This window comes from Arachis hypogaea, chromosome 15 (genome assembly GCF_003086295.3).
Source record: "Arachis hypogaea cultivar Tifrunner chromosome 15, arahy.Tifrunner.gnm2.J5K5, whole genome shotgun sequence".
In the NCBI taxonomy this organism is placed as follows: domain Eukaryota; kingdom Viridiplantae; phylum Streptophyta; class Magnoliopsida; order Fabales; family Fabaceae; genus Arachis; species Arachis hypogaea.
In genome coordinates, this window is record NC_092050.1 from 125296633 (window position 1) to 125306602 (window position 9970).

The 9970-nt window shown below is 33.6% G+C and overlaps 1 long non-coding RNA gene across 1 annotated transcript; it reads left to right on the forward strand.

The window, feature by feature from the left end:
• Positions 1-4232: 4232 nt before the first annotated feature.
• LOC140179535 (uncharacterized) lies at positions 4233-5150 on the forward strand. Its single transcript, XR_011873038.1, has 2 exons — positions 4233-4565; positions 4835-5150. It is a non-coding gene; the product is annotated as an uncharacterized lncRNA (long non-coding RNA).
• Positions 5151-9970: the final 4820 nt, after the last annotated feature.

Consider the following 9970-nt stretch of genomic DNA (forward strand, 5'->3'; position numbering starts at 1 on the left):
AAGAAGAAATTTGAACACAGATAGAGGAGGGGGTTCGAATTTGGTGATGATGTGAGGAAGAGATGTTAGGATATGAATGAATAAATAGAATGAGATGTGGGAGGGATAATTTTCGAAAATTATTTTAAAAAGAGTTAGTGATTTTCGAAAATTGGTTTTTGAAAATTGTTAGTAGTTTTTCGAAAATTAAGATTTAAAATTTGAAATAATAGTTAATTAAAAAGAAATTTTTGAAAAAGAGGGAAGATATTTTCGAAAATTAGAGAGAGAGAGTTAGTTAGGTAGTTTTGAAAAAGTTAAGAAACAAACAAAAAGTTAGTTAGTTAGTTGAAACAAATTTTGAAAAGATAAGAAGTTAGGAGGTTAGAAAAGATATTTTGAAAAGATATTTTTGAAAAAGATAAGATGAGAAGATATTTTTGAAAAGATATGATAGAAATTAGTGTTTGAAAAAGATTTGATTTTTAAAATCACAATTAATGACTTGATTCATAAGAAATCACAAGATATGATTCTAGAACTTAAAGTTTGAATCTTTCTTAACAAGCAAGTAACAAACTTCAAATTTTTGAATCAAAACATTAATTGTTTATGTTATTTTCGAAAATTTAATACAAAAATAAGAAAAAGATTTTTGAAAAATATTTTTGGATTTTTCGAAAATAACTAAGAATTTTGAAAAAGATTTGATTTTTGAAAAAGATTTTGAAAAAGATAAGATTTTCAAATTGAAAATTTGATTTGACTTATAAGAAACAACTTGATTTTAAAAATTTTTGAAAAAGTCAATCCAAATTTTCGAATTTGAGGAGAGAAAAAGGGAAAGATATTTTTTTTTATTTTTGAAATTTTTATGAAAAACATGAAAATTATGCAATGCATGAAATTTTTAGATCAAAACATGTGATGCATGCAAGAATGCTATGAATGTCAAGATGAACACCAAGAACACTTTGAATGCCAAGATGAACATCATAGACACAATTTTGAAAAACTTTTAATGCAAAGAAAACATGCAAGACACCAAACTTAGAATTCTTTAATGCTTAGGCACTAAGAATTCAAAAATGCATATGATAAACATGAAAAGACACAAAACAAAAAATCATCAAGATCAAACAAGAAGACTTACCAAGAACAACTTGAAGATCATGAAGAACACTATGAATGCATGAATTTTCGAACAATGCAAGATGCATATGCAAGTGACACCAAACTTATGATATGACTCAAGACTCAAACAAGAAACAGAAAATATTTTTGATTTTTATGATTTTCTAATTTTTTTTTGGATTTTTTCGAAAATTTATTGAAAAGGGAAAATAAGGATTCCAAAATTTTTTAATATGAATTCCAGGAATCTTGCATTCTTAGTCTAAAGCTTCAGTCCAGGAATTAGACATGGCTCACTAGCCAGCCAAGCTTTCAAAGAAAGCTCCAGTCCAAAACACTAGACATGGCCAATGGCCAGCCAAGCTTCAGCATTTAACACCAGAGTATATTGCTCTTGATAACAAATTGCTGCTCATCATTTATCAAGTATGTAACTTACCTCTGATGGTTTGGAAGCCTCAGTCCAAAAGAATTTAGACATGGCTTTACAGCCAGCCAGGCTTCACATGCTTCATGAAACACTAGAATTCATTCTTAAAAATCTTGGATAAAATTTTTGAAAACATTTTTATTTTTTCGAAAACAGATGAGAGGTTTTTGAAAATATTTTTGAAAGATTTTTGAAAACAAAACGAAAAGAAAATTACCTAATCTGAGCAACAAAATGAACCGTCAGTTGTCCAAACTCGAACAATCCCCGGCAACGGCGCCAAAAACTTGGTGCTGTTGCCGGATCAAACTTGGCACTGATGTTATCGGACCAAAAGCTTGCCGAAAACTCAAACAATCCCCGGCAACGGCACCAAAAACTTGGTGCACGAAATTGTGATGTCCAGGCTCAAACAATCCCTGGCAACGTGAGCAACTTGGTACGCGTAATCGTGATTACACATTCATAATTTGTCACAACTTCGATACAACTAACCAGCAAGTGCACTGGGTCGTCCAAGTAATACCTTACGTGAGTAAGGGTCGAATCCCACGGAGATTGTTGGTATGAAGCAAGCTATGGTCACCTTGTAAATCTCAGTCAGGCAGATATAAAGTGATAATGGTGTTTTCGAATTTAATATAATAAGATAGGGATAGAAATACTTATGTAAATCATTGGTAGGAATTTCAGATAAGCGAATGGAGATGCTTTTCGTTCCTCTGAACCTCTGCTTTCCTGCTATCTTCATCCAATCAGTCTTACTCCTTTCCATGGCTGGCTTTATGTGATACATCACCACTGTCAATGGCTACTTTCGGTCATCTCTCGGGAAAATGATCCAATGCCCTGTCATGGCACGGCTAATCGTCTGGAGGCATCACCCTTGTCAATGGCTTCATCTTATCCTCTCAGTGAATAATATGCTCACGCACCCTGTCACGGCACGGCTATTCATCTGTCGGTTCTCGATCATGCTGGAATAGGATTTACTATCCTTTTGCATCTGTCACTAACGCCCTGCAATCGCGAGTTCGGAGCTCGTCACAGTCATTCAATCATTGAATCCTACTCGGAATACCACAGACAAGGTTTAGACCTTCCGGATTCTCTTGAATGCCGCCATCATTCTAGCTTACGCCATGAAGATTCCGGTTAGGAGATCTAAGAGATATTCATTCTAGCTTATTTCATGTAGAACAGAAGTGTTTGTCAGGCACGCGTTCATAAAGGAGAAGGATGATGAGCGTCACACATAATCATCACCTTCATCACGTTCTTGGGTGCGAATGGATATCTTAGAAGAGAAATAAGAAGAATTGAATAGAAAACAGTAGTACTTTGCATTACTCTTTGAGGAACAGCAGAGCTCCACACCTTAATCTATGGAGTGTAGAAACTCTACCGTTGAAAATACATAAGTGAAAGGTCCAGGCATGGCCGAGATGGCCAGCCCCCAAAACGTGATCAATAGATCAAAATATAATCCAAAGATGAACACTGGATTAAAACTGAGACCAAAGATACCTAATACAATAGTAAGAGGTCCTATTTATAATAAACTAGCTACTAGGGTTTACATGAGTAAGTAATTGATGCATAAATCCACTTCCTGGGCCCACTTGGTGTGTGTTTGGGCTGAGCCTGAGTGTTGCACGTGCAGAGGCCATTTGTGGAGTTGAACGCCAGTTTCTGTGCCAGTTTGGGCGTTCAACTCTGGTTTTGGATCCTTTTCTGGCGCTGGATGCCAGATTTGGGCAGAAGGCTGGTGTTGAACGCCAGTTTACGTCGTCTATTCTTGGCCAAAGTATGGACTATTATATATTGCTGGAAAGCCCTGGATGTCTACTTTCCAACGCAATTGGAATCACGCCATTTTGAGTTCTGTAGCTCCAGAAAATCTACTTTGAGTGCAGGGAGGTCAGAATCCAACAGCATCAGCAGTCCTTCTTCAACCTCTGAATCTGATTTCTGCTCAAGTCCCTCAATTTCAGCCAGAAAATACCTGAAATCACAGAAAAACACACAAACTCATGGTAAAGTCCAGAAATGTGAATTTAACATAAAAACTTATGAAAACATCCCTAAAAGTAACTAGATCCTACTAAAAACATACTAAAAACAATGCCAAAAAGCGTATAAATTATCCGCTCATCAATGTTCCAGTTGGCATCGACAGAGATCAATGGGCATCCTTTGTTCAGTATCGATTTCTACCTTCTACAATGGTAACATGCTAAATTTTTAAAAATATAATATTAATACGTAATCACTTTTCTAATCTTTATTTTATTTTTTTATAGGAGATGTGTAAGAGAAACAAGGAAGCTCGCAAGAAGCAAACAATTCCCCATACTGGTGGCTCGAAACCTATCTCAAGGAAAAGACATGAAATAGTATAAACCATCACTCATTTTTTATTTTTACTAAATTATCATATGCTCTTTAACTTTTTTTTTTATATTCTTTTGCATAGTTTTTAGAAACTGGACGAAAACTTAGCCGTGGAGAAATGTACATAGAAACTCATAAGAAGAAAGATGGGTCGTTTGTGACTGATGAAGCAAGGGACATAGCAGTAAGTTGTACTTTTTGGTCTATTTTGGTAAAAAGTATAACTTCAAAATTTGCCACATCTTAATGTTATTTTGTTAAATTTTTGTTGTTTAAATCTCAACTGTAGGAACAAATTGAAGTACTTATGACTCAAAATGAGAGAGATGAATCAAGCCCATCCACAAATGATGCTATTGGCAAAGTGTTTGGAGAGGAGCATTCTGGTAGGGTGCGATGCATGGGAATGGGAGCAACACCTACTAATACTTTCAGAAATGCCAATCATCCTAGCCAGTTTTTTAATTCTTCAACTTCAAAGTCATCTACTACCAATTACTCGCAAGCAGATTTTAAACGTTTGGAGTCTAAATTTGATGGGACATTGACTGCATTCAAGGCTTATTTTCTTGCTAAAGAAGGAAGAATTCCTGTTGAACTTATTAGTATATTTGACCACAGAGCTCAGGTAAATTGTCTTCTCTTATCGAATTTATGTTGCACTATTAATTTTAAAAATTATGATAAATAATATTTGTTATATTATGCTAATGTTCTAGCATGGTATTAGTCTCGTATATTCTAACCTTACATCCCTTCTCTTACTAATTTGTATTTCAAGTTTTTGACACAAGAAAAGGTTAATGTCTTCTAAATTTTTTTTTCTTTGGATTGTTGTTATAGTGTCATAGATATGGTAATTTTTATGTTGACATTTTTGTTTTTAATTTATTTTAGGATGATGATGTTGAGAACGAAATTATTATACCGACAACAGGAAGGACATCATCAGATGGAAGTAATGAAAATTGTGAAGACATTGTTTAGTATTGCTTTAAAGATTGATTAGTTGTTTATTGTTTTACATTTGTTAGGGTATTATGTTGCATTTTTTTACTAAACAAGGTTATTCAAGTAGTGAACTTATTAGTGGTGGTTGTGAGTTTATATTATTTTAGCTTTGTTTAATTTTTAGGATTAGACATATAAAGACAGTGAAGATTCAGATATTATACATTTTACTATAATATAAAAAAGTTATTATTTATTTTAATGGCTTACATTTTAGAATTATACTTCAAAGAAGTTTACTTTTATTAAATTTTGCATTCTAATTAAAATTTTATAAAATAAAAAAAAAAGACTATATATAGCAAAGTATAAATATTTTGGTGTTACATTTCGAATTGCGGGAGTTCACAACTCCAACAAAATAAAAAGCTAGTTTATGTATAAGATTTTTGCAGGGGTTTAAAACTCCCCACAACTAGAAATAAAACTCCTGCAACATAGAACCATTTGAGATCTTTAAAAACTCATGCAATTTAATTGAAACCGCCGCAAACAGCGGGGGGCAAAAAACTCCCGCAATTCTGAGTTCGAAATAGCGTCGGTTCCAAAAAAACTCCCGTAACTTATTGCAGGACACCTAACTGCGTCATTTTACTAAACCCCCGTTACGCAACTTGCGTGGGTTAAAAACCCCCACAAAACAAAAAAAAACTCCTGCAAATTAGCGTCTTTTTTGTAGTGTATATTTACATATCAAAGTAAATTCAAATAACGCAATCCTAAAATTGAATTAGAAAAGAGTTTTGCTTCTATTATTTAACTATGGTAAAAGCCTAAAATAAACAGTCACTTTGATAACAAAAGTCTTCAGTCAATTCAATCATAAAACTCTATAATCAAGTCATGGAATAGTAGAAGGTGGCCTTGTCTCCATTAGTGAGTCTGCAACCTAGGATTAAAAATAAATAAAAATACGTTAGAATAAAAACAAAGACCATTATATAATTTAAGTCTAACATTAATAGGCATAAACCATCCGAACAAATAAGGATAATGACCAACAATAACTAAATAATTGTTTTACTAAATCATTTACAATGAAAGATTCAGGAAAAAAGAACAAAGTATAATATTTACCCCATTATTTGTAGTTGTAGGAAAGTCATGTGGCACTTTTTCATCCATACAATGATTAATGAAATATGTCACATGGGCTTGTAATAAGAAAATTGTTGCTTTATTCTCTTGTAATTCTACTTCCATAGAGCAAACTTTAGCCATATCAAAGTCATGATTGCATGAAGAAGATACCCCTCTTAAACTATTTTTTTTCTTTTCTTTTCCTGTCGTTTCTTTTTAGAGCATTAATGATAAAGATAAATGCAATTGCAGATTGTATCTGCATGCAACTTCTTCCTTTGAACATAATCCATCACATATTTATGTTGTGTGACAATACACATTGATGCCACCATAACAACTTACACCCAAATTGTGGTATTCACACTATTGATGATATTTTTCCTTATCAATGATTTCAAAAAGGTAATGACAAGGCAATAATTGAACAAAATATCAAATAAAAATGGCCATTTTTTTAAGAATTTAAGTTCATCCTTATTAAACCACTGATGATCACAATATTTGTAGTCCTTGTCAAACTGACGAACCACTGAGATATCATTTTCTTTTCTTTTCTCTTTTCATCTAAATTATTAGAATTCAAAAATTGCAAGTTCAACCTCAACTAATTTAATTTGAGTTAAGTCCTTAACATTGATTTCATATTCAGTCAAATAAAGAGATTTAATTTCCATAAGTTACGTACATAGCAAAGTGTTTGGAGTTGAAATTAAATTAGGGATATAGAATTGATTTTGATATTTGTAAGAAAAAACTAATTATGTATTAGGCTGTAACTCTAAAGAGAATAATCTAATCTATATCAATAATAATAAAAAAACCTTATAAGATTGACCTTTTATCCAAGACTAATTAGAATAAAAATGAAAATACTGATGCTTTCTTGGAAGAAATTCTTGGAAGACGTTGCTTTCTTTGTTACATTATTTAGTACTTAGGATCCATCTGGTAAAAGCAACATTTCTGAAACAATAAGCAGCTTTTACTTACAATCATAAACCTCAAAAAAGATTTATACTTCAAAAAAAAGATTTATACTTATAAACTATTTCGCAACTTAAAAATCTATCTTTTTACTTACCAAACTACTAGATTGTTTCAAAAAACTGTTTATAGAGATTATAAAACATGCTCTAGGTGTATTAGTAATAAGGGGTTCATTAGTCCTAATCTTTCCATCTAATTTTTTCAATTTTAGCAACACCACACTTGACTTCATCTTATGGATTTTGACTCAAAAACATATTTGAGACAAATACAAAAAAGGAAAAAGTATGCAGGCTGAATGACTTGCTCAATTTCTCAACTGTCACAGGTTCACTTGAGATTTGAGAATAAAGTACACATAATCCTAAACATATCAACACACACAAACTGCACTACATCTCTTTGTGTAAGTATCTATATAAGAAGATATATATAAAAAGTCTGTATTAACATGAGAGTGCTGAGGATAAATTTGTTAACCTTGTTTCCTCCTTGCTTCAGCTTTTGCAAAGAATTCTCTCCATTCATCAATTAGAAAAAAATTGGCTCATCGTCTTCTTCCTCGTTATGTAGCTCCACATGCTCCAGCTCTTGTGAACTCCTGATACGAACAAAAAAGCATCAGAATAAGATCACCTTTCAAAGATAATGTAATCACAAGCTTATTTGTTTTGTGCAACATTGTATGAATGACTTCTAGGAGCTTGCGGATTTGAGGGAGGAAAAAGATAGCCCTACAGCAACTGTTCTACATACTCGTGAGATACAAAAATTGAAGTTGGAATTGGAGCAAGAACGCAATAAATTGGCAAACATTGAACTAAAATACCAAGGTCTATATTCAGCACTTCAGTATTTATTAGATTTTGGCGCATTTTGGGAGTGTAAACTAAATAATTGCTAACTATCATGTTCTTTCTTTCAATTTCAGAGGAACAGAAATTGAACAAGTCTTTTCAGGATGAGCTTAAATTATCAAAGCTGGAAAGAGAAAAAGTAAGTTAGTAAACAATATAAAGTTTTTTATGATCATGCTGCTAAAACACTACATCTTCTATGTTAGAAGCTTCCCGACGAAACCCATCATGTATGGTTATAGTATTTAGAGAATTTACGAGCTATAAGAGCTTTTGGAATAATCAATAGGCTTATATTATCAAACTAAAGTATAGTTATACTTCAATTTCTGTGTAGTCTGGTGTGTCAATTTCCAACTCTTCAAAATCTCCAAATCATTATCTCAAACTGGGAAGGAATAATCTGATCATTTTATTGAAAATTTTAATTTTATTATTGCCACAAAAATAGAGCTTGTAACTCTTACCTTTTCCCACTTCACTCTGTCTCTCATCTGCTACCCAATTTCTATCCTTACTCTCTCCCATTCTGTTATTAGTGTCCCCTCACTTGTGTCTCAAACTCTACAACAAACACAGAAGGTATATGCTCATGTTACTTGCTTCGTTGCACTTACACAATTTGAATTCATTATTTTTTGGGTCATTCTTGCAACAAAATATTATATTTCCATATCTGACATCGCTCTATCTTAATGTATGAGAAACTACAGAATTAATCAACATTTTTCAATCAAAAGGTTATGTGATCATATTATATATAACACTTTCTAAACTTACACACTAAATTATCCATCAAAAACTGTGCGTAAGAAAAGTAGAGAGGGAAGAAAATCCTAATAGAGAAAGAGACAGAGTAACCTTAAATTGAAGAAATTTGCACTTCCAAGAGAGAAATTCGTGCGTTCAGAGTGATGAACAAGAAGGAGAAACAAAACAACCAGAGAATAAGATAATGGGTTATCGGTGATTGTTAACTAGAAGAAGCATAAAATTTAATCAGAAAAGAACAAAGAAAAACACAATTAGCTTACCAGGGACAAGAACAAATGCGTATAGTTTTGCTAAGCAATGATTCGTTGCAGATTTTCATTTTGCACGAAGATTTTCTTTTCACTGCACTTGGGATTCTGGGTGTGCTAGGTTTGGGAAGAATGAAAAATTGGGGTAATGGCAGATAGTAGTGGGTAGTGGAGCTAGCGAGAAGTGTGAACGAAAGAGGAATTAGGCGGTCTGAGCAGGTAATGGCGCAAATTTCATAAACCGCCGTGGAGCGAACGTGATGGCCGCTGCCGGATTTGTGCTTCAAAGGCAGTTGCATTTTACCGCTGGTATGTGAAAGTAGGGATTGCAGCGACGACAGTTCTATTTGACCGCTTCCCCCAAATGGTCGCTGGAATTAGGTTTTGTTGTAGTGGAAGACGTATGAGATAATCTTCTGGGGAATGACTTTTGGGTTAGGAATAGTGTGTCGACCATGGATGGTAGCAGCCATTCTTTGTTTTGTTAATTGGTTTCTGTAAATGACTATGTCAATGCATCTAACTTCTAGTTTGAACCTATGGAGTATTTCGTTTTAATTGCACTTGAATTTTGAATTACTTTGTGTACAGTGATGAACCGATTATCACAACAACACTATCGTCAGTTAATATGACTATAAAACCCAGCCCGGGGGGGATCTAAGAGAAGCTTCCAAGTTGAAATAGAGGTTAACAGTACAACATAAAGATTGTATAAAACAAAACATTAAAGGGGGCTAAAGTAAAGAAAATTTTGTTCATTAGTGGTAAACAAAAGTGGACAGTTGCTGTGGAGACCATAACTAAGCTTGGAATTATACATTATACAAAACAGGTTTAGATAGCGATTTACAAGCCAACCAGTTGCCCTGCGGACCACTAGCCCAAGTAACTCCATGTAACTGATTTGTTGTATCTGTAACCAAATACAGGGGGTTCCATAACCCTGGCCAAACTCACATAGCCACATTTGACCTCCTGCAATAAGGCTTAACAACCTGTGGGTTAACCATCAGGTGCTCCCTTGCCACTCCATGGGCTGGCATGGATGTTCGGATCGGCCTTACTTTGGT